Here is a 26,473-nt window from a genome sequence, read left to right on the forward strand (position 1 = left end):
GCTGTTCCTACAGCACATGCCAGCGTTCCTATGGCACATGCCATGGCATCTACGGGAAATCTTGCGGCATCTACGGGAAATTACTTATTTACTGGTATATTAAGACTGCGTGTTAACAGTTACCTGGACACCGGATCCATGCCGTAAAAATCTTAGGGGGATGTCATTGCTTTAAAATACGTTGTCATCTTAGTTATCACAATTACATAGTGTAACTGTAAGGTACCATAACGCTTTTGAGTAGTTTAGTTCCATTTGTGTCTTTATACTTTATTTTGAAGTTACTTAAGGAAGCCCCATGGTCAAGCGAATTATGTGGGTGCGAGAATGTATCTAAGAGTGCATGTGTTCACGTATGATGTTTGTGTGTGTGTGTGTGTGTGTGTGTGTGAGCGTCTGTGTTTGTGTGAGTATGTATGCACGTGGTGCGGTTAGAGTGTGGGGCGTCCGTTTTTTTTCGCCCGGGGTACGTGGATCGTCTGCCTGGGTGGTCTCTTTTCTGCTGACCCCCACCAATTGCTGGCCTTGTGCTGCGGGCCCGATGTGGTGCCAGGGAATGTGGTCGGGCCTATGGGATAGGCCACGGTCCCTCATCTCCTGTGGTGGAAATTTTGCAATAAAGGCAGATGAGAGAGTTGTCCTTTTGTGCAATTTATTGAAATAATAAAGAAAATAAAAATAATGGGGAAAGCAAATAAAAAGCATGGATGTTGATCGTGCACATCAACAAACCAAAAACCAGCTGGGGAGATCATTGCACACACCACGAAGGTGTGTTGCATAGAGCCCACGATCCTAAAGTTGCTTCTGCCTTTTAGCTTCTCTGTCCGACTAGGGTGGAATGTCTTTCCAACCCAATCAAATTACATGCACCATCTTCTCCCTGTCGCAGTGCGTGTGAAGATTTTTACTTTCTCACACCTGCATTGCTGACATCCAACTATCTGTGAGAAAGGAGCACCTAGTCTCAACAGACAGAGACACAACTCCCCGACCTTGGGTTTGGGAGCTAGAGTTGAGAGTCTTTCTGGCAGAGACAACCATTGAACAATGTAGGTGAAATGTCAAATGCATACAGTAAGACAAAACACAAGATATTAATTGCAGAACATAAGTCATAAATAATATAATAACTGCATAGAAATGCATAGAAATAAGGAAGACACATAAAAATAAGGAAGAGACAATTTTTCCCATAACACTCCCCCCTTTTGATTACACATTAATCAAACCATAAAGGAATAAAAATTGTCAACATCATATTCTGTAATAATAAAAGATCCTTGCAAATGAAACAATAAGGGTATTAACTCATCAAGATTCAAAATACACCTTCACATAAAATGCAAGTAACTTAGGGACAAAAGGTTGGGAGCTGTTTTTGGTGGATAGTTATACAAGAATAACCTCTGTATTGGCATGCGAAGAAAATAAGCTCATTATCATATTTGTATCATATTATATTTTGTGGTCAGATAGCCTAAGACCATCGTCAAAGTCATTAAGTAAATTAGAGTTGGGGTTTTTGAACATAGTGCATTGTGTCATCTCATACGAGTGTTGCTGAAGTCGCACGCATGATGAGACCTCTAACCAGTGGGATAACGCAAAAACCAAACAAGAGAATCACAGCCATCTCAATGATAAAGGAAACAGCTGTGGACATGAGAACAGATTTCAATTTTCCAGACATTTCATCTAGCCAATTCCAAGGGAAAGAACCTATACCAGAGTTAGCTGAGATTCTGAAGGCCGTGTAGCGCCTTCGCCACAATACCATTAGAATCAGTGTTATTCAGGATGTAAGTACAACATGCCTCTCCAAACATAACACAACCGCCTTTTTTCTCTGCTAACAACGTGTCTACGGCCATTCAATTGTAATGTAATAAAGACAATTAATGTATGATAGCCATAGGTTTCCGGTGGGGTTCTGTTTCATATAATCTTAAGATAGATTTCATACTTTCGGATCTTTAATTGTACATTTGGGTCTAGAGCGAATAGGAGATTCAGGGATTTAACCAGAATGATGATGCATATTTCCGCTCGTGTTGTCTTAATAGATAGATAAAAACTAATTGTAGCAGTGAATAAAGTGATTGTGAGCAAATTAAACACCAAGTCAATAATCAGAGTAACAAAATAAGGTCTAACACAACATGGTTACAATTGATGTCTCGTAACAATCTGCTTCTTCCTGTTGAACAGTAGCGTTAGATTGTTTCCAACCTGTGTGTTGATGTATTGCCAGTTCGTTGGAGTTCTTCAGGTTGTGATCAGCTGATCACAGAGACACTTGGGATTCATTATCACCGCCAGGTTTCCTCCCAATGTCGTCTGAGTCACTGTCACTCCCGTGATGTGAAGAGTCTACACGTCGTCCAGCGTTGGCAACTCAAGGCTGCTCGTGTGTGTGTTTTCTCAGGAGCGTGTGTGTAGATGTTGGTCTGATAGTGTGATTCACCGGCGCAGCTTCAGGCGGCGCTTGGCTCACACCTTTAGCTGAACGGTCAACGCAGCCTCGCCTCAGTGCGTGTGTGAGCACAGCGAGGGTCGTCCTTCTTAATTCTTTTCGTCAGTGGTGGTTTTCTCGTGTGGTGTAGATGGAGGGTCGTCTGTCGGATCCGGGACCTTCCTGGATGGAGTGGATCCAAGTCACTCTTTCTGTGATCTTCACAGCCGTGTGGGTCGTCAGAAGGACCTGGAAGGGGCCTCGCCATCGTTTGGAGGTCCAGTGCTTCCTCCTGAACTCCTTAACGATCGCCCGTGCCCTGGTTGGATGGTGTTGTGGTCCTGTCGCCTGTTTTCACCTGTTGGGAAATCTGAATTGTGGGGAAAAAGTGTTTGGGCGGCACGGCTGCCATCAGGCCCAAACCAGACTCCATGGCTACAGGTGGAACCATTCGTCAGCCAGAGTCTGGTTCCTGTGAGGTACAAAATGTTTAAAGCACAGGGAGAGAAAGTTGGAAAGGATAGAGAGAGTTGGAGAGAGAAATGAGGATCAGGAGAGGGAGGGGTTGTTGGGCAGCGACCTTCGCAGCAGCGTCTGCAGCTGCATGTCGGCAGAAACAAAGTCGTCACTGATGTTGGACAGTTACAAACAGCATTAGCTGTAGGCAGCAGGACAGCATCCAGCAAAGCAGAACCTTATCATGATGTAAGATAGGTTTGCAATCAGACTTCAAAAGCTTCCTATGCTTCCACAGAGAACCAAAGTGTCACAAGCATCTGTGGAGTCTGTAGATGGTAACAGACTCTCCTTCTGCTAGTTTACCAGCTTCAGTCAACGCGATCAACTCTGCAGCCTGAGCAGAGCAGTGTCTTTAAGACGCCAGACTTTAAGACGGCATCTTGACAGTAATGTTCAGCATGTTGAGCAAGGTGGTGTTGCATCTAAGCCATCAGGCTGTAGAACGTGGGATCTATTCCAAAAGAATCAAAGACACAGTATGAGGACAAAAGAACAGAAGTCGTACAACCTGATCTCTCATCCACTGTTTGAGTGAAAGGTCGCGTAGGGTCAGATCAGGAAGACCCAAAGTAGGAGCCGACTGAAGAGCAAGCTTGAGGTCGGTGAACGTTGTTCAGCCTCAGACGTACACGTGAGACAAGAAGTGGACGATGAAGATGTCTGCATCAGAACCCTGAGTGGGGCCTCAGAGAAGGTAAAGTTAGGAATGAAGTTCCTACAATAAGAACAAAGACCTAGAAAAGACATCAGCTGTTTTTACGTGCACGGTTTAGGCAGGTTTCAAATTGCTTTAACTCTGTTGGGTGAGATGGATTTGCCATCAGCTGTAATTACAATGACCCAGAAAAATAACCTTTGTCTGAACAAACTGTAATTTAGACAGGCTCTCTTTGTGGCCTGTAGCATCCAATGTTTCAGTAGCTTAGTGGTGTCTGCAGTAACACCATCTTTGGCTCCTTTAAGAGGGTGTTGTTGTTTACATGGTCTGTGGTCAGATTTAGGTGTGATGACCACTGGTTCACATCCTCTGATCAAACCTACATCATGTCTGTGTGTGAGCCACAGGGAAGCAGGGCTTCCTGTAAGGCTGAGTGTTGGGTCAGAGCGTCCTCTGAAAAATGAAAATAAAAACATGTAGTGTGTCATTAGAATGTGGAGGTACCCAGGTCACTGTTTGCTGCACATGACGGGCAGAATAAAAAAAAGTTTTCTAAAGTATGCAAAGTAGGTGAATACATCACATGGGGTCAGAGGTCGTTCACCAGTCTCCACCCCGTTGACATCTGTTCACGAAAGGACCCACATCCTGCATCTGTCTCCATCATGTTTTCACAGAGGGACGTGTGGAACTGTAGAATAAAAATCAAGAATCTTTTTGTTCGTTAGGAAAAGAAATCGCAAGCGCAGACCTGTGTTCATCCCAAAAGAGGGAAGTTGAGGTCAGTTTGAGTGTGTGTGTGTGAAATCATAAACAAGCTGTGATGCAGCCTGTGTGAGGGCCTCAGTTACAGCCCCCCCTCAGCAGCCAATGATAAGAGCACAGCTGAGCTGAAGTTAACACCAACAAAAGAGGGATTATTTAGAATGTCTGTAGACGTGACCTGCACTCCGTCTGGAGTGGAAATCAATCAAATACCTAAACTACATGAGATCTCTTCCTAAAAATTTAACTGGGCACAAGTTTGAAAGCAAAAATGAATGTTAAGGTGTCTTGCTGCAGATGTTGCACAAGACAGTGAAAAAATAAGTTTTCTTTAATAGTCTGGTACGTACAGTAATTATTATTACTTCTCTCTAATAGTCGTCTTCCCTTTAATAGTCATTAATAGTCTGTTTCAGTCAGTCTCAGTCTTCCTATAGTCTGTTTTGTTTTTTCTACAGTCTGTTTTGTTTTTCTACCGTCTGGCCAGACAAACCTATATTGTGCACAAGTATTTTTAGAAACATGAAGGATTTTATTACTGAATTTGTTGCAAGTTAAAATAGTTTGAACCCATCAGACTGTAAAGTCATGCAGCAGTTGTCATTTAGCTGTTTGTCATCATTGTAAAATCACTCTGTGGGTTTTTTTTTTTTTTTTTTTTGAGCAAAAAGCGATTCTTCATTGCGAGCAGATAAGCATGAACATGAATTTGAGCGTGTATCAGCTGTAAGCGTGTTTCTTCATTGCGTGTATGAATGTGTGTGTGTGTGTGTGTGTGTGTGTGTGTGTGTGTGTGTTTGCGGTACCGTCTTGTACGTCACGTGAAAAGGAACCGTCACCTTCCTCCTTCCCCAACCATCAGTCTGATGTGAGCGCCAGCGGGTGAAGCCTTTCGATGGGACAGTTGTTCCTCGATGACAGACCTTTCCTGGATCCTCGCATGCAGCTCTTTTGGGCCGATCACGTCTGAAGCCTCTCCTGTTGTTTCAACCAGTGTCTGTGTTAGAGCACGTCTTCTCTGCTGTTGCTCTGTCCTTGTTTTCCTTTGCTGATTGTCATAAGCAGGTGTCTGTCAGACACACACGCGTGTATGACACTTTCACGGCTTCAGAAGCTTCAGACACAGTCCTTTCATGCTGGTGCAGGGCTTGTAGTAGCTGGTTCATCTGATGAGCCCAGAACGTGATGGCTGCAGACGTTGTGAGAGTCGCTGAGGCGTCCATGCTGTGGTGTGTGTCCTCCAGCTGCTGTGGTGTCAGAGCTTCCACCCTGTTCTGGTTGTTGGTCAGGCGCTTCTTCTCCTTCGGTTCTTCTGCTGATGGTGGGAAAGGAGTCCAGATCCGGATTTACCCTCATCGCGCTTAGTTCTGCATTAGGACAAAGAGCAGAAACAATGGGAGCATTTGCTCTTGGCATGATATGTGTGTGTGTGGTGTGTGTGGTGTGTGTGTGGTGTGGCAGAGTGCAAACAATTCTTCCCCAGAGTTGTTATCTCCTTTTTTCCTGTTACTCTCATCTTTTGTTTCTTTTAGGGCTTTAGTTTTGATAGTTTTACTTTTTCAAGTATTTTCTTTTGTCTCTAATTTTTCTTTTAAGGTGCGTATGTCCTTACACAAAGCGATTCTCCTTTTGAACCCATAACCAGTTTCCCACTCATGGAAACATGAAACGCACTGAAGACTCAAATTGCCCCGAACCCGTCTTTCAGAGTCTGGCGGTTTCCTGCCTTAGATTTTTTGTGTGTTCCGGCCGGAACCTTCCCAAAATGCCTTTTTATCGGACGTCTCCGTAAAAAGGGAACCAACCTGATCTGGCGACAGAGCCTTTCACGAAGTATTTCCTCAACGTTAGGCCCCTCTAGGCCCGGGTCCCTCGTATCTTGAAAATACTTCACTCTGCAAACGCGCTCCCTCTTTCAGAAGCCGTCTTTTATACTCAGTCCCCCACATGTGGACCACGCACAGATCAAAAAAACATGTCTGTATCCTCAGTACAGACGGAAGCTCGGTTCCACGAGCCAACCCTTAGCAACCGACGTCTCGACCACCCAGAGCAGACTTTCACCTAATTAAGAACATGTAATATTGGGATTTTTTTCTCTCGATCTAATTAATTTTCCTAATCAAATTTAGTGTTTCAACCAAACAGAAGATTTCTTTCCTTTTTTTTTCAACCAATTGAAATGTTTCAGCTAAATTAAAAATAAAAGTTCCAATCCTTTTGTTTTTTCCCAAATCAAAAGGAATCTCTCTCACCGAGCCGAGCCAAATTAGGATTTGAGTTTGAATCTGAGTTCGTGGATCTCGTCAGAGGCGATCCAGACGGGTGAGCAGTCCTCCCAGCTCTGAATGTCTGTAGAGGTTTGGAGGCTGACCGACCCTAGTCCTCAGGACTATCGTCCCTGGTCACACCGTCCAGACGACCTGCCGCGGGATCCTGCCGACAACGCCAATTTCTGTGGTGGAAATTTTGCAATAAAGGCAGATGAGAGAGTTGTCCTTTTGTGCGATTTATTGAAATAATAAAGAAAATAAAAATAATGGGGAAAGCAAATAAAAAGCATGGATGTTGATCGTGCACATCAACAAACCAAAAACCAGCTGGGGAGATCATTGCACACACCACGAAGGTGTGTTGCAAAGAGCCCACGATCCTCAAGTTGCTTCTGCCTTTTAGCTTCTCTGTCCGACTAGGGTGGAATGTCTTTCTAACCCAATCAAATTACATGCACCATCTTCTCCCTGTCGCAGTGTGTGTGAAGATTTTTACTTTCTCACACCTGCATCGCTGACGTCCAACTATCTGTGAGAAAGGAGCACCAAGTCTCAACAGACAGAGACACAACTCCCCGACCTTGGGTTTGGGAGCTAGAGTTGAGAGTCTTTCTGGCAGAGACAACCATTGAACAATCTAGGTGAAATGTCAAATGCATACAGTAAGACAAAACACAAGATATTAATTGCAGAACATAAGTCATAAATCATATAATAACTGCATAGAAGTAAGGAAGACACATAGAAATAATAGACAATTTTTCCCATAACAACCATACTACTTAATAATAGTCATGACATACAACACCACAATTTCCATATTCACACATTATTGATATTGGTAGTGATAAGTATCAGTAATACTTACAGTTGGGTTTAGAAAGCCTGTTTATTAGCTCAGGTCTTGAGTGTCCCATTACAAGGTTAGTAAAACTGTAGCTCAACATTGTTCACCCAGATGGCAGATGTTGGTGCATGAACAATGCCACTTGTGAAAGCCAGGATGATGGGAGGAGCTCGGCCACTACGCCTATCCAACAAGCAGAGGAAAGAATCCTAGCAGCCAGGGAGCCCACACACCTTCAGTTCCAGGAGGGCAGGCGCCCTCCTGTTCTGCCCCCCAGGCAGAGCTGCAGCAGGCACGGAGACAGTACCCGAGGTCAGTGTTGGCCACCGTGGGTCAACACTGTCCGCCCCACGAGAACTAGGGGCAAGCACTCCCCCCAGTCGAAGGCCCGCATGAGAGAATGGAGCCCACGGTCCGTAGGGAGCCCGCTAGGAGTGTTATGGGAAAAATTGTCTCTTCCTTATTTTTATGTGTCTTCCTTATTTCTATGCATTTCTATGCAGTTATTATATTATTTATGACTTATGTTCTGCAATTAATATCTTGTGTTTTGTCTTACTGTATGCATTTGACATTTCACCTACATTGTTCAATGGTTGTCTCTGCCAGAAAGACTCTCAACTCTAGCTCCCAAACCCAAGGTCGGGGAGTTGTGTCTCTGTCTGTTGAGACTAGGTGCTCCTTTCTCACAGATAGTTGGATGTCAGCAATGCAGGTGTGAGAAAGTAAAAATCTTCACACGCACTGCGACAGGGAGAAGATGGTGCATGTAATTTGATTGGGTTGGAAAGACATTCCACCCTAGTCGGACAGAGAAGCTAAAAGGCAGAAGCAACTTTAGGATCGTGGGCTCTTTGCAACACACCTTCGTGGTGTGTGCAATGATCTCCCCAGCTGGTTTTTGGTTTGTTGATGTGCACGATCAACATCCATGCTTTTTATTTGCTTTCCCCATTATTTTTATTTTCTTTATTATTTCAATAAATCGCACAAAAGGACAACTCTCTCATCTGCCTTTATTGCAAAATTTCCACCACAGTGTCTGACACAGACACCTGCTTATGACAATCAGCAAAGGAAAACAAGGACAGAGCAACAGCAGAGTGAGAAGACGTGCTCTAACACAGACACTGGTTGAAACAACAGGAGAGGCTTCAGACGTGATCGGCCCAAAAGAGCTGCATGCGAGGATCCAGGAAAGGTCTGTCATCGAGGAACAACTGTCCCATCGAAAGGCTTCACCCACTGGCGCTCACATGAGACTGATGGTTGGGGAAGGAGGAAGGTGACGGTTCCTTTTCACGTGACGTACAAGACGGTACCGCAAACACACACACACACACATTCATACACGCAATGAAGAAACACGCTTACAGCTGATACACGCTCAAATTCATGTTCATGCTTATCTGCTCGCAATGAAGAATCGCTTTTTGCTCAAAAAAAAAAAAAAAAAAAAAAAACCCACAGAGTGATTTTACAATGATGACAAACAGCTAAATGACAACTGCTGCATGACTTTACAGTCTGATGGGTTCAAACTATTTTAACTTGCAACAAATTCAGTAATAAAATCCTTCATGTTTCTAAAAATACTTGTGCACAATATAGGTTTGTCTGGCCAGACGGTAGAAAAACAAAACAGACTGTAGAAAAAACAAAACAGACTATAGGAAGACTGAGACTGACTGAAACAGACTATTAATGACTATTAAAGGGAAGACGACTATTAGAGAGAAGTAATAATAATTACTGTACGTACCAGACTATTAAAGAAAACTTACTGTTTCACTGTCTTGTGCAACATCTGCAGCAAGACACCTTAACATTCATTTTTGCTTTCAAACTTGTGCCCAGTTAAATTTTTAGGAAGAGATCTCATCTGTAGTTTAGGTATTTGATTGATTTCCACTCCAGACGGAGTGCAGGTTACATCTACAGACATTCTAAATAATCCCTCTTTTGTTGGTGTTAACTTCAGCTCAGCTGTGCTCTTATCATTGGCTGCGGAGGGGGGGCTGTAACTGAGGCCCTCACACAGGCTGCATCACAGCTTGTTTATGATTTCACACACACACACTCAAACTGACCTCAACTTCCCTCTTTTGGGATGAACACAGGTCTGCGCTTGCGATTTTTTTTCCTAACGAACAAAAAGATTCTTGATTTTTATTCTACAGTTCCACACGTCCCTCTGTGAAAACATGATGGAGACAGATGCAGGACGTGGGTCCTTTCGTGAACAGATGTCAACGGGGTGGAGACTGGTGAACGACTTCTGACCCCATGTGATGTATTCACCTACTTTGCATACTTTAGAAAACTTTTTTTTATTCTGCCTGTCATGTGCAGCAAACAGTGAACTGGGTACCTCCACATTCTAATGACACACATTACACGCTTTTGTTTTTATTTTCATTTTTCAGAGGACGCTCTGACCCAACACTCAGCCTTACAGGAAGCCCTGCTTCCCTGTGGCTCACACACAGACATGATGTAGGTTTGATCAGAGGATGTGAACCAGTGGTCATCACACCTAAATCTGACCACAGACCATGTAAACAACACCACCCTCTTAAAGGAGCCAAAGATGGCGTTACTGCAGACACCACTAAGCTACGGAAACATTGGATGCTACAGGCCACAAAGAGAGCCTGTCTAAATTACAGTTTGTTCAGACAAAGGTTATTTTTCTGGGTCATTGTAATTACAGCTGATGGCAAATCCATCTCACCCAACAGAGTTAAAGCAATTTGAAACCTGCCTAAACCGTGCACGTAAAAACAGCTGATGTCTTTTCTAGGTCTTTGTTCTTATTGTAGGACCTTCAGTCCTAACTTTACTGTCTTTGAGGCCCCACTCAGGGTTCTGATGCAGACGTCTTCATCGTCCACTTCTTGTCTCACGTGGACGTCTGAGGCTGAACAACGTTCACCGACCTCAAGCTTGCTCTTCAGTTGGCTCCTACTTTGGGTCTTCCTGATCTGACCCTACGCGACCTTTCACTCAAACAGTGGATGAGAAATCAGGTTGTACGACTTCTGTTCTTTTGTCCTCATACTGTGTCTTTGATTCTTTTGAAAAACATCACATCTTTCCACAGCTCGACGGCTTAGATACAACACCACCTTACTCAACATGCTGAACGTTACTATCAAGAGGTCGTCTTGAAGTCTGGCACTTTGCTAAGACACTACTCTGCTCAGGCTGCAGAGTTGATTGTGTTGACTGAAGCTATTAAACTAGCAGAAGGAGAGTCTGTTACCATCTACACAGAATCACAGACGCTCTGTGGAAGCATGGGAAGCTTTGAAGTCTGATTGCAAACCTATCTTACATCATGATAAGGTTCTGCTTTGCTGGACGCTGTCCTGCCACCTACAGCTAATGCTGTTTGTAACTGTCCAACATCAGTGACGACTTTGTTTGTGCCGACATGCAGCTGCAGACGCTGCTGCAAAGGTCACTGCCCAACAACCCCTCCCTTTCCTGATCCTCGTTTCCTCTCCTGATCCTTGTTCCCTCTCCAACTCTCTCTATCCTTTCCTTCCTCTCTCCCTGTGCTTTAAACATTTTGTACCTCACAGGAACGCAGACTCTGGCAGACGAATGGTTCCACCTGTAGCCATGGAATCTGGTTTGGGCCTGATGGCAGCCGTGCCGCCCAAACACTTTTTCCGCACAGTTCAGATTTACTAACAGGTGAAAACAGGCGACAGGACCAGGGGACTGGGAGATCGTTAAGGAGTTCAGGAGGAAGCACTGGACCTCCAAACGGTGGCGAGGCCCCTTCCAGGTCCTTCTGACGACCCACACGGCTGTGAAGATCACAGAAAGAGTGACTTGGATCCACTCCATCCAGGAAGGTCCCGGATCCGACAGACGACCCTCCATCTACACCACACGAGAAAACCACCACTGACGAAAAGAATTAAGAAGGACGACCCTCGCTGTGCTCACACACGCACTGAGGCGAGGCTGCGTTGACCGTTCAGCTAAAGGTGTGAGCCAAGCGCCGCCTGAAGCTGCGCCGGTGAATCACACTATCAGACCAACATCTACACACACGCTCCTGAGAAAACACACACACGAGCAGCCTTGAGTTGCCAACGCTGGACGACGTGTAGACTCTTTACATCACGGGGAGTGACAGTGACTCAGACGACATTGGGAGGAAACCTGGCGGTGATAACGAATCCCAAGTGTCTCTGTGATTAGCTGATCACAACCGAAGAACCCCAACGAACTGTCAATACTTCAACACACAGGTTGGAAACAATCTAACGCTACTGTTCAATAAGAAGAAGCAGATTGTTACGAGACATCAATTGTAACCATGTTGTGTTAGACCTTATTTTGTTACTCTGATTATTGCCTTTATCACATGATGTTTCTATGTAACTTTACACAATACTTTTGAATGAGAAAATTTCACATAATTCACAACGACACTGAGTTTAAATATCCTGAAGTTGACTTGGTGTTTAATTTGCTCACAATCACTTATTCACTGCTACAATTAGTTTTTATCCTTCATCTACAGATGACAGAGGTTATGAGACAAAACGCATCATCATTCTGGTTAAATCCCTGAATCTCCTATTCGCTCTAGACGCAAATGTACAATTAAAGATTCGAAAGCATGAAATCTATCTTAAGATTATATGAAACAGAACCCCACCGGAAACCTATGGCTATCATACATTAATTGTCTTTATTACATTACAATTGAATGGCCGTAGACACGTTGTTAGCAGAGAAAAGAGGCGGTTGTGTTATGTTTGGAGACGCATGTTGTACTTACATCCTGAATAACACTGATTCTAATGGTATTGTGGCGAAGGCGCTACACGGCCTTCAGAATCTCAGCTAACTCTGGTATAGGTTCTTTCCCTTGGAATTGGCTAGATGAAATGTCTGGAAAATTGAAATCTGTTCTCATGTCCACAGCTGTTTCCTTTATCATTGAGATGGCTGTGATTCTCTTGTTTGGTTTTTGCGTTATCCCACTGGTTAGAGGTCTCATCATGCGTGCGACTTCAGCAACACTCGTATGAGATGACACAATGCACTATGTTCAAAAACCCCAACTCTAATTTACTTAATGACTTTGACGATGGTCTTAGGCTATCTGACCACAAAATATAATATGATACAAATATGATAATGAGCTTATTTTCTTCGCATGCCAATACAGAGGTTATTCTTGTATAACTATCCACCAAAAACAGCTCCCAACCTTTTGTCCCTAAGTTACTTGCATTTTATGTGAAGGTGTATTTTGAATCTTGATGAGTTAATACCCTTATTGTTTCATTTGCAAGGATCTTTTATTATTACAGAATATGATGTTGACAATTTTTATTCCTTTATGGTTTGATTAATGTGTAATCAAAAGTGTTATGGGAAAAATTGTCTCTTCCTTATTTCTATGTGTCTTCCTTACTTCTATGCAGTTATTATATGATTTTTGACTTATGTTCTGCAATTAATATCTTGTGTTTTGTCTTACTGTATGCATTTGACATTTCACCTAGATTGTTCAATGGTTGTCTCTGCCAGAAAGACTCTCAACTCTAGCTCCCAAACCCAAGGTCGGGGAGTTGTGTCTCTGTCTGTTGAGACTTGGTGCTCCTTTCTCACAGATAGTTGGACGTCAGCGATGCAGGTGTGAGAAAGTAAAAATCTTCACACACACTGTGACAGGGAGAAGATGGTGCATGTAATTTGATTGGGTTGGAAAGACATTCCACCCTAGTCGGACAGAGAAGCTAAAAGGCAGAAGCAACTTGAGGATCGTGGGCTCTTTGCAACACACCTTCGTGGTGTGTGCAATGATCTCCCCAGCTGGTTTTTGGTTTGTTGATGTGCACGATCAACATCCATGCTTTTTATTTGCTTTCCCCATTATTTTTATTTTCTTTATTATTTCAATAAATCGCACAAAAGGACAACTCTCTCATCTGCCTTTATTGCAAAATTTCCACCACAATGGTATATGCATAACAATGCATATGTGTATGTATATGATATGTATATGTTTGTATGAGTATGTGCACATACATTAACGCTATTATTGGAATTAGTATTAATCTCCAAGGTAAAGTACAACAGTTGTTTAGTTATGAATGTGTTAGCCTAGGGTACATCCCTGCTTATTTATTTTGCACTGATTGTTTACTTGGTTTGGTTTCAGCAGCTGGTTGCACCACCACCACCCCTCCCGCACACACACCCCAAAGCAGAAACTTAACCTATCCACCAACACAGCAACATCACACATATTTAGGATTAGCTAAATAAAACATTAAATAAACCATTATTCAAGAAGAGTATATATATTTTATATATACCCCTCTTGTTAAAGCAAAGTTGTCCATCACATAATGGCATTTAGCGTAATATATGCTGTTCGGTAAACTGCTGGACAGAACAAAAAAAAAAAAAGAAGCCCCATGGTCAAAACGAAACTTAAGGAATCATCTTTTGGCGTAGGAGTAGGGATTATGCTTATATTTATATAAGTATATTATACTGTAAAAGATAATAGTTTTGAGCGATTTGGTTGCACCCAGAAGATCATTCATTCCCTTTGTAACAACAGACATTGTTGTTAAAGCCATAAAGACTTTTATTGTGAAGGACTGTTAAGCTTCCAGTAGAGGAACGCATTGTGTTAGGCTATGTATGTAGCCATGTGTGCTATAAACGTGAACGTGAACAGAACGGTATGCAGCCAATGAGGTTTCACTGTAAATCCCTCCAGGCAAAAACAGACACCAGTAAATATCCTTACAGATGTCAATGCAAATTTCTCTCCAGTTCCACCAAATTGACCTGCAGCAGTATCTACAATGAACTTCAAAATCAAAAGTGTCAAGTCCAATTCAGGACACATGTAGATGAGTTGATTAATGTGTGGAGATTGTTGGTTAAGGTGTTTGTTATGATTTGTGCATGCGTAATCAAATCTGTGCTTGCCATATGCGTGTGTAACCAGATTTGTATTTCTAGACTTAGTGGGTCTATGCCATGCTTACATTTACATTTGGAAGGAAGCCGGAGAACCCGGAGAGAACCCACGCAAGCACGGGGAGAACGTGCAACCTCCACACAGAAAGGGCCGCCTCCGGGAATCAAAACCAGAACCTTCTTGCTGTGAGGCGACGATGAAATCGCGGTCGTTTATTTAGTTTGCAGAGTTCACTTTCAAGGGTCAGCTGAGACCTGCACCGCTCTGACTCTGCTTCGCTTCACCCACAGTTTACTTAAGCTGACAGCGTCTGTCGGCAGGTAACAGGCCAATCGGTAAAGGACCAGACGCTCCTGATCGTTCACAAAAAACACGACACAAAACACAAGTTTAACGCTACGCTTCGAGATGTCCAACTCGAGACCTCCCACTCGACTCAAAAAGTCCCCAAGGGGCAGAGTGGTTCTCCCGGAGATTCTTTCCTTTGTGAAAACATTTTGTCCAATGCGCTGAGTGACCAGTTGATTAGCTCCATGTTCAAAAATGTTATTCCAGAATAGCAGATCAGGGTGCTCAGAAAAAGACAAGACAAGGACACTGCAAGCAAAAGCAGAGTGGGAGCAGAGAGAAAACACGTCTGCACTCCTCGAGAGGCGGAAGTAGAATCACAACACAAATTTAATTGTAGAAACACAATTAAACACATTTAATTAAACAACTTTTATTTGACAATAAAACATGGACACAATAAAACCCAGCAGATATCCTTCTTCTTTTGACTGTGTCAAATGGTGTCGAGCAATGTGTCGATTTCAGACCAACTGTGTCATAGTTGCTCAGTGATTCATGAAGCTTCGATTTCGCCATCTCTAGCTACGCTCCGTCCGTAGATTACTTCTGGATGAGTGTGCGGAGAGCGCACGTTCTAACTGATAGGTAACGTAAACCAAGGCTTTGACAGGGACAGCTAACAGGATGTCACTCAGGTGAAAGAGTGACCATGTTAACTGGCAACCGACTTCCAGTCAGTTGTTTTGCCTGGAAAAATACAAAACACTAAATACAAAGCATTATTTCAATATGTAGTTATCTCAAGGTCAATTAAAGTAGTTATGGTGTGTGTACATAGACAAGGATAGATAAATGTTTTTTTGAATGAAAATTATTATTTCTATTTTAGTTAATTTACACTATCCTCATTTCATTTCTTATTTCTGTACATTAAGGTAGTCTATACATAAACAATATTATTATCCATAATAACAGCTAAGGTAATAAGTCCAACAAATTATTATTTACAGGAGAAGAACATACTCCTATATTGATCTTCACAACAGGCGCTGTTATCCTACTCATCACCTAATCAAATTTTACAAGGGGCACCATAGAAAGCATCCAAACACACAGCTTCACATCCTGGTTTGGCAGCTGCAGAGCCCAGAACCATCAACGGTCCTATAGCATTGTCAGTACTGCCAGCAAGATTCTAGGTGCCCTCCTCCAGTTCCTGGAGGAGGTTTATCAGCAATGCTGCACACACAGAGCAGCTTCCATCATGGGGGATCCTCAGCACCCCTACAGGACTTACAGGAGTATACTGTAGGCTGCAGATCAAGCAGGTATCTACCAAACTGCTGTGATTCACAATGAACTGCACCCCTTAAACTCATGCTAAACTCCTGTCCAAAAGTGAACTGCTGCTGATGCACTCTTTTCATTACTGTTACGTTTAAACATGTATGTAATATATAATATTATATATAATATATAATAATGTATGGAAATGGACATGTTTCAAGTCGTGTTGAATATAGAGTGATATAATTCAAAACAGCATGATAACATAAAAAAAGTTTTATTTTAAAATCGTTTTAAATCAAACAAACAGAGGTTTTGAATAGATAAAATACTCCTGCTAGCTTAGTCGATTGATTTACTGATCACAAACTGCAACACTTATCCCACAGGACTCACATGATCATATAATTAGAATATAATTTTTTTTACTAATCCCATTCAAAAAGTAAAACTTATATATTATATTCATTCATTACACACAGACTGATGCATTTCAAAAGTTTACTTTTTAATTGTGACAATTATAACTGACAACTAATAAAAAACCCAAATTCAGTATCTCAGAGAAACCCTGGAGAGGACTGTGAAACAAAAGCCAAAAATGTTGGGGAAGATTCACAAAGAGTGGACTGCAGCTGGAGTCAATGCTTCAAGAACCACTACGCCTGTATGTAGACATGCATTTCAGCTGTCATATTTCTTGTATCAAGCACTCTGGAACAACAGACAGCGTCAGAAGCATCTCACCTTGGCTAAAGACAAAAATGACTGGACTGTTGCTGAATGCTCCAAAGTTATGTTCTCTGATGAATTTCCTTTAAAAAAATCAGGGTCCCACAGTCTGGAGGAAGAGAGGAGAGGCACGGAATCCTTGCTGCTTGAGGTCCAGTGTAAAGTTTCCATTTAGTAATGGTTTGAGGTGTCATGTCATCTGCTGGTGTTGGTCCTTTGTGTTTTCCAAGGTCAAAGGTCAACGCAGCCGTACACCAAGACGTTTCAGTGCATTTCATGCTTCCTGCTGCTGACCAACTGTATGGAGATGCAGCTTTCATTCTGCAACTTGACACCTTGACACTTGCGACTTGACACCTGCACACAGTCCCAAAGCTGCCAGTGCCTGGTTTAAGGACCATGGGATCCCTGTTCTTAATTGACAAACAAACTCGGCTGACCTTAGCCCCATAGAAAATATATGTGGTATTGTGAAGAGGAACATGAGATATGCTAGAGCTAACAATGCAGAAGAGCTGGATTCCACTATCAGAGCAGCCTGGGCTCTCATAATACCTGAGCAGTGCCACAGACTGATTCAACCTATGCCATGCCACCTATATACAATAATTCAGGTAGGAGCCCCAACTATGCTAACTAACAATACTGAGTGCTGTACATGCTCATACTTTTCATGTTCATACTTGGCCAAGATTGCTAAAAATTCTTTCTTTGTATTGGTATTAATATTCAAATTTTCTGATTTGGGGTTTTCATCAGTTTTCAGTTATAATCATCACAATTAAAAATTAAATAAAAAATTTGAATATATCAGTCTGTGTGTAATGAATGAATATAATATACAAGTTTCACTAGTGAAATAAATCACCTTTGATGATTTTCTAAGTATATAAACAGCACCTGTGGACGTGCCATGAAGAGCCTCATATGTGCCACGGCTGGTGCCCAAAATCACTTTTTGGCAACGTGAAGACAGCATCTTACTGGTTTAACTTGTCACAAACAGGTGTAGACAGTGTTCAAGTAAGCTGGATGCTCATTTGATGTCTTAATATTAACAAGGAGAGCGCCACTGACTTAAAATGACACAAAAATAATCTTTTTGTCAAAAGATATTGGCATGAATCACTTTTTGGCAACGTGGAAAGAGCTTCTTACTGGTTGTACTGGTCTCAGACAGGTACAGACAGTGGTCAAGTTAATTTGAATGTGTTAATATGAACTAGAAGAGCTCCACTGACCTAAAATGAGGCAGAAATAAGCTTCTTGTGATAAGATATTGGCATGAATCACTTTTTGTCAACGTGGAAACAGCTTTTTACTGGTTTTACTGGTCACAAACAGGTGTAGACAGTGTTCAAGTGAGCTGGATGCTCATTAAATGTCTTAATATTAACAAAAAGAGCTCCACTGACTTAAAATGAGGCAGAAATAAGCTTCTGTTAAAAGATAATGGCATGAATCACTTTTTGTCAACATGGAAACAGCTTTTTACTGGTTGTACTGGTCTCAGACAGTTACAGACAGCGGTCAAGTGAGCTGGATGCTCATTAAACCTGTTAATATAACCAAGAAGAGTTTGATAAAGGTAAAAATGAGGCAGAAATAAGCTTCTTATCAAACAGTATTGGCTGTAATCACTTTTTGGCAACATGAACACAGCATCTTACTGGTTTAACTGGTCTCAGACTGGTGTAGAAAGTGATTAGATGTACTGAATGCTCATTAAATATATTATTATAATCCAGCAGAGCTCCATGAAGTAAAAATAAGAGAGAAAGAAGCTTTCAGTAAACAGATATTGGCTTTAAAGCTCCCTGATCATACAGCTTTTCACTATAAAGAATATTGGACTTCAATGTCTCAGTAATGTCTCTCCAATGTCTCTCCATTCCATTAAACCCTGTAGATCGTCCACACTGCCCCTGTCAATGTGTGGTTTTCACTCCCCATCAGTAAACACTGTTTTCTGGGCGTGTCGCGAGCGAAGCTGCTCACCACACCTCTGTGCGGAAGCGCATACCTTTTTTGTTGTTGTTTTTTTAAATTGGCTTCATGGATAAGCGCCACCGCATGGTTAGGATACAATAGGTGGCAGTAGTGCAACATTGAGAATGCAATCCAACGCAATCCTGCACAGAAGAAGACCCACTACAGGACTGCACGACAATAGCCAGCTGGTCTGGTAGCGTAGTACAACTATACATCTACGTCCCGAATCTGACCCTGAAGCTGAAGAGGAGACTGTTGAAGTCACCACATTTCAGCTGATGCAAGATGTGTCTCATTGGTAATGTCGCATTTACTTCAATTTAATTGATTTATGTAATTTGCAAAGTGACTAGCGGTTGCTAATGCGTATGCTAAATGGTCTGTGCAGCTTCAATATTCACAACACGACTTACCTGGAAAACTCTTGTTAATAGAAAACTGTAAATAAGCTTACATTATACAAATAAATAAAAGTTTGAGAGCATAGCTAAAATAATATAAATACATTTTACATTTACACATTTCACTGTTTTTGTCTTACTTGTGCTGCTGCTCTGACATAATTTTATTTAAAAAATGTGCATTAATATTTAGAGCAATCACTGCATGACCTCCCTGGAAACAAAAAGCATTGGTTCAAATTATATATTGACCTGATGTATTTTTACTGCTTTTAATTATGTTTTTTGATCAATCTTGATAAATCTGACAGTAATATGTCTCTGTATCTGAAGTTGTTACAGGTATCTAGTCTACAGAGGCTAGTGAGCTGGTGCTGGGGATTCCTGGGGTGAAGAATCTGAGTTGCCATCTCTTCATGCTTGGGTTGTAGTTGAAGGCAGAGTTTCCTGATGGATAAAACACTAAAACACTCATTGTATGATGGATGTAAACCACCTGTGGAATAACTCCTTTACCATTTGAGTAAATGTGTGTATTTTGTGTGTGCAATACTCATAATTTTTATTTATTTATATAATTTATATGCTTATTTATGACCGGTTCAACTTTATAGCTTACCATATTAGTATTGAAATTACATATTTTTCTCTTTTTATGATTTCCTGAATAAAAGTGTTTTACCTTCAGAAACAGAGTTCAGTGAAATATGTAATAGTTAAAGCCAACTTTATTGTCAACCAAAAAAATGCACCACTACTTCCAATGTGCAATGTATAGGTTACTGAGTTAATTAAGAAGTCTGGGGGTTTGAGGACAGAGGCTTTTGCAGGGCCTTGCAGATGAAATGCTTGATGGAAATAGGGTAAACAGTCCATGTCCTGGGTAGGGGGTACACTTGGTTATGTTGGAGATTTGTTTCTGCAGCAGGACAGGTAGAGTTGTAGACAGATGACCAGGGAGATGTGTTGATCCTTGTTCTCATCACTATTTGGAAGACTGAGCAGAAGCAGTCCTCTACCAGATGGAAGCTGTGGCTGTCCTCACCATCACCTCATCAAAACAAAAAGGTACTGCAATCAGAATTGTAGATTAGTGAAATGTTCATTATTATGTAGGTCCAAACCTTCTCTAATGAGAGAATACACGATACCAGACAAAAAATTAAAGAGGACAGGCCTGTCTGTACTAAAACAACATATAAACAGTTGTTACAATTCAAATATAAAATCTAAACAGTATATACCAATTAAAATTAAAATCTTCTATTGCATATCTTACTTTTAGTACATACAAACTTGCAAACCTTCACTCCTGAGCTGGGCAGCAGATGTCTGTGTACCAACAGTCTGCAGTGATTTCTCTGTTTGACAGCCTCCTTGTGTCACGATCTAGGGTTTTGTCTCTTGTTTTATTTTGAAGGACTTTTCAGTTTCACCTTAGTTGTCAGGTTTTGGTTCCAGTTTCCTGTTTTATTTTTATTACTTCCGTTTCTGGTCACGTTATGTTAGTTCCCGCTTCACGCCCCGGTCCTAGTTACGCACCTGTCTCATATCAGTCATTACTCACCTGTGTATATAATCCCCAGTAGTCACATCAGTCGTTGCCAGGTCGTCGTACATATGTCATCCATCGCGTTCCAGCAATTTCCCTGGTCTTGATCCCGCTTCATATCTCTGAACTCCGACTCCTGCCTACTCCCAGACGGTACTGTAGCCTGATTGTTTTCTGTTACCGAACCATTGCCTGTGTTTGAACCTGATCCAGCCTGCTCCCGTGTACCGAAATCCTGAGAGCTTCTGTGTATGACCTGGACCGACCTGTACCAAGAGTTTTGGATTAAATCTTGTTTCTTTATCACCTACCATTGTGTCCTCGCACCGTGCACGTGGGTCCGCTCTCTGCCGTAGTCTGACACCTTGCATGTGGATAACTGGGATGTGCCCCCTACAGTATAGAAAAGACAATGTTAAATTAACTGTAAATTGTATTGGTCCTACAAATATAATGGCTATGGTACACAAGCTATAGGTAACTGACCAGATAAGCAGCAGTTATTGTAGAGATGTGACTAATTAGCAACTAAGCTTGCAACACAACACAGTAATCATTCCAACTAATCATGTAGGAATTTGATAGAACAATGACATAACCCCAAATCACAAGTTGATTTAGGCTGTGACACAGGACAGGGTAATAACAAACATAACGACAAACATATCGACCAGCTGTAGCTCTAAAGTGCAAAGGCTTAAAGACATGCTAACGGCTAACGCAACACACAAACAGGAGCGGCAGCACGTAACAGGACAACTCGACACTCGATCCACGGCTTCCTGCCTGTCGCCGATCAAAGACCCATCGCTATTAGCTGTTCCCCACACAGGTGTGCGATTGCGCCAACTCAGAGTAGCACATTTGAAAGGGACAAAGGCTCGGTTGACTCACTGTAGCCGTTAGCAATGCTAGTGATTAGCTTGTCTCACATGTAGGTTACTACTTTTTAAACAGACCAACTAACATATTAAGACATCACAGGTATCAAGCACAAACCTACTACAGCAAGCTAGATCCACCGCTCCCTCCCTGTCGGCGCTGGAAGGGTGATAACAATCAGCTGTTCCCCCCAGGTGTATGCAATTACAGAAAAAGGACAAACGCTAGACCCACCCCTCCCTGCCTGTAGCCGCTCGATGTCGATAGCCATTAGCTTGTCTCACATGTGGGTTACTACATTTTAAACAGACCAACCAACATATTAAGTATGTTGGGGGACCTCATCTGTATAATCTGTTATTAACAGAATTATTATTAAGGTCCCACATGCTCAGACAAAGGAGGTACTTCGGCCTGCATGTAAAGTCTTCATCCTGATAGTAGTGAGTGAGAACAAGGAGATTTCAAATCCGAGCGCCAAAACCAGGCGCCAGGCTGGGGAACCATACCTGGCAACCCGCTGAGACATCGAACTCCCGCTGACAAAAGCGACAAACGGAGGAGAAACTTGGATGTCAGCCATCCTGATTGGATCACACAATAGGAGGGGCGTGACCAAAAACACGGTTATAAAAGCCGCCGTGACCGAAGACTCGAAGTCCCTTGTTCTCTCCGACCTTGTCCTGGTCCCTTCTCCCTTGTTCACTTCGACCCTCTCCCTTCCCCACCCGGAGCTTCCCTCTGCATGCCTGGAGCCTCCACCGCAGCCAGCAGCTGAACCAACGTGGACATTATCAGGGAGAATGGGCCTGATCACCCATCTACTTCCAGCCATCCTGCAGGAAACCGCCAGCTTAACCGCCTCACCCGCCGCCGCGTCAGCTGATCACGACGCAATCACCGCGATGCACCCCTGGACCGGACCGCAGCGCAAACACACTCACGTATCTGGTTTTACAGCACTAGTGAATTGAGTGGGCTATGGAACGGAGTTCCCCCTTCAACTAACTTGAATACAATCCAATAACATCCAATTATTATAATTTGTTCTTTTTGCATATCCCCAACATAATTGGTGCCTGTGAGGTTAATCAAACTCAGCCCTTTCTGAGACTAGGTGGTGTTGCTAATTCATTTGGCACTACCACCACCCTCGCATTGCCCCAACAAGTATCAAGCACGTACTTACTACAGCGAGCTAGAACCACCGCTCCCTGCCCGTAGCCGCTTGATGTCGATAATCATTAGCTTTTCTCCACACAGGTGTGTGGCTGCAGGAGCCCACATGAGCACATTTAAAGGGGACAAAGAGCTGTGAAACAAATCCAGCATTGTACACACCCTCGTTTGAAATGCACATACGTATAAATGCACAAAGTCCTCACTTGTTGATCCCTTGGTAAAGTGAATAGAGTTTGGTGTTGGTTAGAACACCCAAGAACCGAACTATTTCTATGGGAGGACTTGGGTGCTGCCGTGCTCGTCTCTTCACAGTGAGTGAGAGGGGGGGAAATGGCGGAAGTCCAGTTTCTGGTTCGGGATCATTGTGGGGGTGGTGGTTCAGGATTTGAAGGGAGAACTTCCTACCTACAGTTGTGACGAGAACTGGGACCCGGTCTCAGAGTAGGATGAGGTCTCTCTCCATTGGATGAGAAAATTTACGTTTTCAAAATGTGAAAAAAGGAGGAAATGCATTTCTACCGTGCTCAGTGTATATGTGAGCCATAGAGTCATAGCAACGCTCCAAAATGTCTAAAAAATGGATTTTGCATGATATGACCCCTTTAATCACTTTGTGGCAACATAAAACCAGCATGCTACTGGTTCTACTGGTCTTGGTGCATTACATCTGTAAATATAACAAAGCAGAGCTCAGTGTATTTAAAATAAGGCAGAATTAAGCTTCTGACCAAAAGCTTTGGCTCTAATAATCACGTTTTGGCAACACGAAAGCATCTTACTGGTTTAACTGGTCCCATTCAGGAAGTTAAAAGTGGTGAAACAACTTGGTGGTCACTCGTGCAGTTTTAATCAGACACAAAATGTGAAGAACAAACATGTTGCAGCGATATTGGGTCGTAGGTCTGAGTTCTAGCATCATATCATACATAGAGTTAAACAGTCACGATCGACGATTGCTGAAAAGAGAATTACGATGATTATTGTCTTCGTTTACACAAAATCTATAAGACGTGGCGTCTGTAAATAGTAGATTAAGTAAATCCACTCACACCACTGTTAGAGAGCAGATCTGCAACAAGGACATTGAACTGTTAGCCGTTAGCATGAGGCCATCATTCTACCTGCTAAGGGAGTTCTCGCACGTTATGACGATAGCTGTGTATATTCCCCCCTCTGCTAACGATGAAGCAGCGTGTGATGTTCTGCACTCTGTGGTAAAAAGACTCCTGACCCAGAGCCCTAATGCCCTTCTCCTCATCTCGGGAGACTTCCACCATGCTCCTCCATCGTCCACACTGCCAATATTCACCCAGTATGTCTCATGTCTCACCAGAGATGACAGAACATTGGACTTACTGTATGCCAACACCAAGGAGGCATACACTTCAACTGACCTCTCATCAGCTCTCACCAAGCTGGTGGTAGAATTTTGCAGGCACACACACTCTAACACCGGTGAACATCCAGGGAAGGGACATTGAGAGAGTGGACTCTTACAAGTACTTGGGTGTTCACCTCAACAATAAACTGGACTGGTCACACAATACAGACGCACTGTATAAAAAAGGACAGAGCAGACTCTATCTGTTAAGAAGACTGAGGTCTTTTGGAGACCAGGGATCACTCCTAAAGACCTTCCATGACTCTGTTGTGGTATCAGACAGGAGACAGGAGCCAGGAGAAGCTGGTCAGGAAGGCCAGCTCCATTCTGGGGCTGCGTCTTGATTCAGTGTAGGAGGTGGGAGAAAGGAGGATGGTAGCTAAGCTATCATCCATGATGTTGAATGATACCCACCCCCTGTATGAAATGGTGTCATCACTATGAGGCTCCTTCAGTGAAAGACTGATACATCCTAAGCGTCTGAAGGAACGACACTGTAGGTCGTTTCTACCTGCTGCTGTAAGACTTTACAACCTAAGCTGCTCCTAGTATTTACTGTTATTGTAACTGTTGCTACAATTGTCACATTATACTGTGGACACCATACAAATGTTTGGGCAAACTTTTACATTGTGCAGTATCCGTTCAAACCATGGTGGAATTACCCATCACCTCAGTGTGCATGTGTGTGTATATATAGGATAAATTTTTTATTTTTTACTAAAATTGTAAATAATCTTGACTCTGCTCTTGTTTTGTACTGCTGCTGCAACATGGTTTTTTCAATTTCTCCTTTGTGGGACGAATAAATGTCTATCTTATCTTATCTTATCTTAAATGACACATTGGGCGATAACACAACCGTTTGAACCTGTTGCACAGAGGAATAAAACTAGAAACACAAATAACCCCACAATCACTGCTGCATCTAATTACAATTTCCCCTGTGACTATCTAGTGACAACATAACAGCTGTGGATGATAACTGAAATATTGTAACTTATTAAAGAAGGTCCATATAAACCCACATCAAGTCTAACCTATTAGAGGATAAAACACAGTCACTGTTGCTACTCAGTGTCTTCCTCAAATCTTCTCCTTCCAAGCTGCAAAGAACACCACAGCCCTGTCACACTTGTTTAAGGCCTGCAGAATGTTGGCCACTATGTTAACTAGTTTACACATTTGCTAAATGTGTCTTCTGCTCTGTTGGAATATATTAATGACAGTGATGATAAGAACTACTGTAAGTGGAACCTCATTCCATAAAACATGTCAAGGTGATTATTAAAACTGCAGCCCCACCTAAACAGTAGACATATTGTGCAAACACTAAGTGTAGTGTAGTGAACTGTAGCTGCTTGCAGCACCACAATCCATTGCATTACAATACAGTACTATAGAAGGCTAAGCATTGTTGCAACAGTTACATCTTGCGGGTTCTGAATGAATTGGTTTTTCTATCTATTGGAGAACTGGCACAGTAGAAGTAAAAGGCACAACTGGTTTTAGTCACCTTAAAGGTTGATATTTTCACCTTTCAGACCCGCTTCACTGTACTTCCTACAGTGTTGAAGCTTGTCTAGTGAAACTTTCTTACCTCTTCAAACCAATAATGTAAATGAGTCATTTCCAATGTCATGAGACAACTGTGTACAGTTAGTGTTAGTTGGAGAGATGTAATGAGGCATGTCTCGAAGACTGGTGCACAGTTTCTTCATCCACATACTTCACATTCACATTGTTTTTAACACAGTCAACCACTCAGCATCAGGTGGAGCAACAGAGTAAGTGAATTGAAAACTTTAATTTGAGAAATCCTCCATACCTTTGTCTTTCCCTTGCCTGGTAAAATTGGCATATTTTTAATTTTTGAAGCTTTCGGCAGTCTTAAGGACTAAGTCATTTTCACCAACTCAACTTGTTTATTTTGTTAACGAATTTTAGATATTTGTCTGAGTCTCAAAGTACTAAGGTGTGCATCAAGATGAAGTCACAGATTCAGAAGCCTCTGGCTTTTTAGCTTTTGATGGAGCCCATCGACAAAGTTCATGAATCCCGCAGGTGTCTGGTCCTCTCTAACCAGCTGGCTGGCCTCCACATTGATCAGGGGACCCCTTCGGCCTAGACACTCCTCGTGAGTTCAAGTTGAACCTGCCTCAGGGCCAATCAGATTACTGGCTTCTTACGTGACCAGTCTTCCCACAGCTGTAGCATCTCACGCATCCTGTGTGGCTGCCCCCTGTTCCTCTGCCTTTGTCTGCAGGGAACCCTCCTCTCCTC

General features: G+C 42.5%; 1 protein-coding gene and 1 long non-coding RNA gene across 2 annotated transcripts in view; one reads left to right on the forward strand and one right to left on the reverse strand.

The window, feature by feature from the left end:
* The window catches only part of LOC129603086 (uncharacterized), a 66,466-nt gene that overhangs the window by 17,755 nt on the left and 22,238 nt on the right, over nt 1-26,473 (forward strand). The gene's annotated exons all lie outside the window — the stretch shown is intronic.
* Nucleotides 636-26,473, reverse strand: part of LOC129603087 (uncharacterized) — a 65,700-nt gene continuing 39,862 nt past the window's right edge. The window contains exon 2 of the long non-coding RNA XR_008692673.1: nt 636-5,236. This is a non-coding gene — a long non-coding RNA (uncharacterized LOC129603087). The remainder of the gene's footprint in view (nt 5,237-26,473) is intronic.

Source organism: Betta splendens, chromosome 15 (genome assembly GCF_900634795.4).
Source record: "Betta splendens chromosome 15, fBetSpl5.4, whole genome shotgun sequence".
NCBI classification, from domain to species: domain Eukaryota; kingdom Metazoa; phylum Chordata; class Actinopteri; order Anabantiformes; family Osphronemidae; genus Betta; species Betta splendens.